The 7,641-nt window shown below is 47.8% G+C and overlaps 1 long non-coding RNA gene across 1 annotated transcript; it reads right to left on the reverse strand.

The window, feature by feature from the left end:
* Nucleotides 1-4,498: 4,498 nt before the first annotated feature.
* LOC115253380 (uncharacterized) lies at nt 4,499-7,339 on the reverse strand. The gene is made up of 3 exons (XR_003891717.1): nt 7,009-7,339; nt 6,359-6,937; nt 4,499-5,374 (listed from the first exon to the last, which is right to left on the reverse strand). It is a non-coding gene; the product is annotated as an uncharacterized lncRNA (long non-coding RNA).
* Nucleotides 7,340-7,641: the final 302 nt, after the last annotated feature.

Here is a 7,641-nt window from a genome sequence, read left to right on the forward strand (position 1 = left end):
GTAAGAAAAAAGGCTCGGCCTGGAGAGTGTCGTGGTGGAAAGATCAGGCCGCTTAAATGCTTTTCTCAGACATTTCTTCTCCCTCTGCCTCCTCCTCGTCCTCAAAAGGAAAGCCTCTTTCTCACATCAGCGCGCTCAGATGAAGCCGTGTTTTTCCGGCCTTAAAGAGCCATTTGTGTTCTTCTCCCCCTTTTCTGTTGACATTTATTAGCAGCCCGGCTGACAACAGTCCTTTTCCATTATTGGTTCATCATTTTTAAACTTAGCAGGTCAACTTTAAGGCCAAGTTCCTCATTTAATGGCTGCGTACTCTGACTGCAGCGTTCCTCCCATTCCTTATTAAATGCCTGTGCCCCAAAAATGGCAGCATTGTTCTCTTTTCAGGATTTTTTGACTACCTGACCGGCTACTGCAGGTATCCTGATCCCCATCCATCCCTCCACCCCCAGGTCTCCGACAGCTCGGTGGCCTCTGGTAACAATGACACCAATAACACATCTGGAGCCACAGCCTGACGCACTCAGTCCGATTTGTCCTAATTTGAGTACTTTCAAACAGGGCGTGTGCATGTGCGTGTGTGTGTGTGTGTGTGTGTGTCTAAATGAGCGCGAGGAGCAAATGTTTCAGCGAGGCAATGATAGCTGTTTTCACATTCCAACTCATTTTTGCTGTTTTCTCTCCTACCTACCTCCTCCCCGAGGCCATAAAACAGTACTTTTACATATATTACCTTTTGATTAATGGAGCTGTATTCATTATTCTGCCCCGTTGCTAATTAGAAAGTGCACCCTGTTAATGATATACAGTTGGAATAATACTTGCCCACGAGGCACGCGATCACATCAGGTTTCATGCTCGCGTGCTCCTGGTGTGAGCTCCTGCTCATAGATCCAGGTCTGCCCCCCCACCCCCCACCACCACCACCACCCGCTCAGCTCAGTCCATTAGCAAAAGAGTCACGGCCAGCGCTGGGTGTCATTGTTTTTTTTTTCCCCCTCCTCAGCATAATGAGGCCTGTTCTCTCCTGGGAGTTGTCGCCGAGGGTTGATGAGGTGTGCAAGCACTGAGTCAGTCTTAATCAGAGATCAGCCAGAGTGTGTGTGTGCGTGCGCGTGTGTTTGTGCTCCCCGCACATTTCCGTGGATATCTTCATTTTGATACCAGTCCCATCCCGTGCTGCAGCTAACGTGCCAGCAGATTAGCAGGTGATTCTGCCGCTCTGAGGTTGTTTTCCGTCTCGCTCCGCAGCGACAACCATCAGTGCTACATGTCTGGACTAATGCAGGTTATTCCCATCGGCCGGGGCTGCGTTAATGGCTGCAGGGCTGTGATGGAGGTGCAGACAGGAGGGAGTGGGTCGCGACATACGGTGACGAGGTACACTAACTTTCTGTCAAACCCCTTCCTGTCCTGTGTTTCCTTATCATCTGTCTTCAAGCCATTTAAAAATAAACCTTTCTTTCCTTCTCCCTTCTGTTATATTCTTCACGCTAAGGTGCACTTTAGCTGAACCGTCCGGTGTGTAAGAACTAGCAGCACCTAGTGGTGAGAATGCAGACAGCAAGAAATTGAGCAACTGTCGTCAAACCCCTCCGGAGATCCCCGAGATGTACTTTTTTTATGCTTTTGATTGATTATACATAATCAGTGATATTTAAAAGTCTTATTTAAAGCCTTTTTGTCCTTTTTGGGCTCCTGTACAAAAGTTCCAGTGTCCAAGAATCAGATGATATCTGTGCAAATATCTTATTTCTAAATGCCACAATGCAAATTAATACAAATGAATTAGCATGCTAAGCGTATGAGACATGACTTAAATGGAATGCCCAATTTTGTTTTTCAAAGCGTAAAGTTGCTCTGTGTCGGTCAGGAAATGACTCTTGACTCCACAGATAAAGTATTTACATAGATTTTAAACACATTTCAACTTCAACAGAATCATCACTTGGGAAGTTATTCAAATGTCGCATTATTATTAGTTATTATTATTATTAGTTATTCAAATGACATGAGAAATAGTAAAAATGAGCGTATCAAACGTTTGCTTTGCCTTTTTTCTGTTGCATTCTGTGAAATATTCTTCGATCGACAACTGTTCTCTGGGTCTAAAGTTCTCCGTAATGGTGAGTTTTTCCCCAAACTTTCTCCCAGCTCTGAAAAACAGCGCTGCTAAAGGATATTTCTGCCAGTTTAATTTGACCCTGGCAGGATACAGGCCAGAATAACTGCCGCTGGGGGGGGTAAGCGCTGCTGTGCTCAGTGTGCTCGGCTGTACTGGAGGGAGAGTTCAAAGGTTACGGTGAAAACCATTGAGTTGTGCCAACGAGCCGTTAACACTTCTCGCCGACTGAGAGGTCAGCATTTTCAGAGATTACCTGCTCTTATTTTCTGTTTTTCCACTCTCTCCCGGCGCCATTACGGCCCAGCACACAGCCATTAGAGATCAACAGCCCATCCAGTTGTAATAGCACCTTCATATAGCTCTGGGGCCCGCTGACCTACCTCTCTGTGCTGTATGATCCTGCTCACCAGGTTCTCGCTGAGGTCAAGTAGGTTAAAATCGAGACCGGGTTCCTGGATGAAGCCTTGTTCACAAGCTGTCCACGTTTCAGAGTGAGGATTGACAACGTGACGCTTGACTGTGGGGGACTGTTTGTTCTTCCAATGGGGTTTTAAAGTGTAGCGTCAGCTGTAGTCGCGTGTGGTTTGAAGTCATCCTTTCTCCCTTCATGTGCCACTGATTTGAACGCTGGAACCCTCTAATCAGTCATTTTAAAAATAAGTTGGTAGTCCTGAGGCAGGTCTCAAAACGGGCCGATCAATCGTATCATCCAGGAGGTGCTGACATGCAGAACTCACCAGCGTATGAGGGTCTCACCTCAGTACCAGCCTAGGTAGCATATGCAAGTTATGCCTCCTCAGACCCCAAACCTGAAGGATGCTCCAGGAAGCAGAACCTTCTCCACCGCTTCTCCAGACTCCCTCAGGTCTGTCGTCTGTCTGGAGCCATTGTCACCTTGAGGGAGGATTTTTGTCCGGTTCCAGCAGCGACGGGGGTTAAAGCAACACCGCAGACGAGGCTCAGATCCTGGCGGCCTGAGGGTGTGAAGAAGACCTTCATCATCTCCTGCTTGACACATTTTTGCAATTGACATGAGAAAGGAGGGAACACTCTTGACGTGTGAGGAGGGGCAGAGCTAAAACACCAAGCAAACGGCCACCCATTAGGTTTTTACTTTAGATTTATACACAGAAAATACCTTAGAAACGGAGTTTAATTTTTCAGGCTTTGAGTCGGGTTATTCCCGGGTCTCTCCCAGACTCCTGCATGTGTGTCTTTATTTCCCACTGCGGCAGAAGCAGCAGTGGCGGCAGCAGCAGGGGGTCCCTCAGAGGCAGTGACGAGGAGAGGCTGCAGGGATGGAAACACAAACACTTCCTGCTTCACCAAAATGGTTCCCGACTCCTTCATGATGACCTGGGGGACCTTTTAAAGATGTCCTGCAACTCAATCTGCAACATTCTCCATTCTGCTTCCCTCAAACAATGTGAATGCCTTAAATGTTCATACCTGCATATGTAATATTCACTTTATTCATTATTGTGCTGCATCCTCGCAGTGAGCAGTAGTTTGTGTTTTTGCTGTCGTTATTATCACTCAATAAAGTTTTGTTTCAGAGGCAATAGAAATATGAGTGGTCATTTAGATTCAAATATAGATGCATTTCTGTAGACACTAACAATCTCTCTGTGTCTTGAAGAACTTTTGGAAAACTTGAACCCAACAAGCATAAACATTGAGGGGGAAACGGGAACGCAGCTGCAGGATCGGCCCCGTCGCCTCATCCTTGGTGTCTGAGGGAAAACCCAAGGTCTCCCTCTCTCGCACGTTTGCAGTCCTTCCTCGCACGGGAACTTTTACCTTCCCACTGAGTCCTAATGTGGATCGTTCCGGTCGCTCCTCCGCCAGCCTCCACGCCAGAACCGACTCCTTTCAACCAGTGAGAGCGAAGGTGTAGGCGAGACTATTGGCGTGCGTCCCCGGGACAGCAGGCCAATTATAAAATTATGAGTGAAGAGTTCCTCCAGATCCCCCGTCGCCTCCACCAGCCCCATTACCCAGAAGCCTCGGCTTTGAACACCTCTCCCACTCCAAAAGATGACACAACCTCCAGTGTTGGCTCCTGTCAAGCAAAGGTTTTCTGCAACAGAAGCCCCTTATTTTCTTCTTTTCCTCCCTCCACAGCTCCCCGAGTGTTTTAAAGCAGCGCCGCGGAGTCGCGCTTCCGAACAGTGTCGACTCAAAGGCGGCGGCGGCGGCGACATGACAGCCAGAAGAAACAGCGAGTGTCACAGCTGACATATTCCCCATCCTTTTGGCGTGTCATCTCCCTTTTTCTGGACACCTGATTGATTCTGACAGCCTATATTGGGTATTTCATATGAAAGAGAATTTTGTGATTAAATGTTAATGAGTTGGAATTTCTCTCAGTGCTTTTATTACAGGCCGCCAGTTTTGAACATTTTTCAAAGTAACACACCCAAATTCCACTGTTTGCAATGAATTAATAATACAGTCTTGTCACTGAAGTATCATGCATTCTTTAATCAGGCTCCGGGTTTGGAACAGAAGCTTCTTGAAAGGTATTTCTTTTATGATCAGAACAATTACAAACTTAGCCGCCATCACGCCGGGCCGCTCTCAAATCCGCACGCGCATGTATGGAATATGCAGCAGAGCCACGCAGACACCCCTCGGGTGGACTCCCCGGCTTTCTTGTAGCTGCGATTTGAATTTTTAAGCGGCGTCTCGCTCATGACGGGGGACTTGAGAGGAGGCCAGAGGCTGTGCGAAATGCCAGCGCAAAAGAGCCGCGTCTTTGTTCGGCGCTCTCAAAGAGCTCGCCAAAAGTTGTAGGATAAATATCCCCGAGTTTGGCTCTCTCGCCACCTCCCGGCCCCGCTCCTGGTTCACGCAGCCTGGTCTGGAATCGCGGCGTTGGGTCTTGGTATGGTCAAAAGGGGAACGGGAAGAGGTCAAGAGAGGTGACTTTTTTCCCACCTGTCCTGGAATCCCGTGAAAATGTCTGGGAAGTGAACCGCTTCCTTTATCACGCGAGGCCCTTGAGGACGGATCGACTTCCTGTCTCTTCGGAGTTACTTTTTGACAGTCTGTGTTCCACGCCGCGCTCTTCCAGACGCCGGAACAGTTGGTTCCCTCTCAATAAGTCATACTGCCATTGTTCCGGGTCGGAAACACGCAACAGTCTGGAAGGATTTCAGGTAAAAGGCCCGCCTAATTAGTTCCTATCAAAAATGTAATCCCTTTTCTGAAATTACGCCGCCAGGGCCGAGCAGCCGAAAGCCAAGTTACCTGGGAAAAAAAAGGAGAAGAGGTGTTCTAACCCGGAGCTATAAGTACATTTATATGCCTGACACGACCCTGCCATCAATGTTGGGTCGAATTCTAATTTAATTTCTGAGATGTATGTGTAATTTTGCCATTAATATAGATGTTAGCGGCCTAAATATTTCAGACTCTTCATGGATATTGTGAGCGTCTCATATATCCTTCAAGAGTTAATTAATTAATAAACTCTTTTCTGATACTTCTTTTCCTTTTTTTAGCTGGAAACTTGTAAAAAGGAGCAATCAGGTGTAATGAAAGGGAGTGGAGCCAGAACATCGTCATCCGGTGCCTCATTAAGATCCCAGGTTCATTAGGAAGAGACCCCCCCCACCAAACCTCATCTTTTGTGCCAATGTTGTGTGGCCTTTAAGCTGATTAATAATGAATTAATTAATCAAATTAATTCCTGGGTTAGAGACGTTGTTCAGTAGTGAGGCCAGTCAGTTTGGATCGGGGCCCTGATGGGTGAGGCCCCCTTACAAGCTGATGTTGTTCGTGTTTCTGACAGTGCCAGCCCCCTGTCTAAAAGCCCTGGCAAGTGCCATTTGTCTCCGGGTTAACAGAAAGACGAGATATAGGGCGGGCTGAATTATTTAGGCTCCCACAACACATGCACTTTTGCTTTTCAAGCATGAGTTATAATTTAATTAGAAACTTCTGGTGCGTTGCTGGCTATTTAAATATTAAAATCTTCCGCTGATCACATTGGATTAGCCATCCCTGTGAAATTCCCTGAGATGTCAGTTGTTGTCTTTCCATCCCTCCCCCCACCACCACCACCACCACCAACCCTCCACCTCCACCTCCTTTCTCACTCTTGCTGCTTTCTTGCATTTCCATGACTGTTTCTCTCCGAACTCTGCCGTTCCCAGATTGTTTGTCGACTCTTCCATCAGCACAAAAGGGGTGGGGGGGGGGGCTTTGGGAATTTTAATGGGTGGAACTGACCTGGTACGAGGAATTGAGAAGAGGTTAGGCTCATTATCGCTACAGCAACTGGGAGACGATTGCATTAGGCTGTGGTAAAACGGGGTCACGGAGGTTCACTGTGATGTCCGGGCGTCATGTTGAGGCCAGTCTTCCCACTCCACCTGTTGACTGGGGCGCTAGTAAAAAGAGCAATTTCCTGTCCGTTTCATCAGCCACACCCTCAGAGTTTGGGAACACATGCGGTGCCGGAACCTGCAGCGACAAACGGTCAAGTCAAGCAACAGCATAGAAACAAATGTTTCAATGGTCCAGACAAAGACATGCTAATATGCAGGGATCCTTTTTCTGATGGGATCTGTGGTGAGCAAGTGCCACCAGAGAGGAGCTGTATGTCCAAACTGTGGAGGAAATCTGTAAATTTCTCCCAAATTTGTGCGACTCAGATGTCCAGGATGGATTAAAACCGGTGGTTCGACTGTGTGTTTGATCCTAAAACTGCTTCATTCATTCACATCCCTGCAGGCAACGACCGCCATGCTCAGTCCGACATGGATGGCGTGTTTAGGACGTCACGTGACATAAAACGGCATCTTCAAACTGTGACACAAAAATGAGACACTTGTAAGACTTTACTCATGAAGCTGCATATACGTTCATTATCCTCTCACTTATTTCCATTCGAAGTTAAGGGTTGGCGTTAGCTTCCCTCTCCGGCCCCAACGATCGCGGCTCCTCACCTGTCGCCGCCGCGGCGTCTCGCTGTCACTTTGCGTGTCTGAACAGGTGTATGTGTCCTCCCACCATGGCTGCACATCCAGCTCAGCTCCAACTCCGGGAGGGGCCCCCAGCAGTGGAGCAGCAAGCGGGTGTCAATCAGGCGGCGGCGCAGACGGCCTCCCGTGCCCCCCTCCCCTCCGTGTGGGGTCCTGTTCTTCTCTCTTGTCTCGTCCTGTCATTCCAAATTCTTTTCATCTCTACCTCTGTTCCTCTGGAAAAGCCTCGCTCATCTCCGGCAGTTATTCTCTGAGAACCATTTCTTATTTAAATGTCTTTCATTAGAGGCAGGGTGGGGGGTAGGAGATATCCGTTTCTGGCATATTTTGGGATAAAAACAGGATTGACCTTAAAGTTCGTGGCCAGGCGCAGTTGTCAAATGAAAAGACCTTAAGTAAACACGGAAATCCATCCGTTAACATGAGGATGTTACATCCACCATTTCTATGGAAAGGTCAGGGCTGCTGGAGCCTGAACTCTGTCTGCAGATTCCGATTTTCCACTCAAGAATTCCTCTCCCGACGAGG

Source organism: Takifugu rubripes, chromosome 17, assembly GCF_901000725.2.
Source record: "Takifugu rubripes chromosome 17, fTakRub1.2, whole genome shotgun sequence".
Lineage (NCBI taxonomy): Eukaryota > Metazoa > Chordata > Actinopteri > Tetraodontiformes > Tetraodontidae > Takifugu > Takifugu rubripes.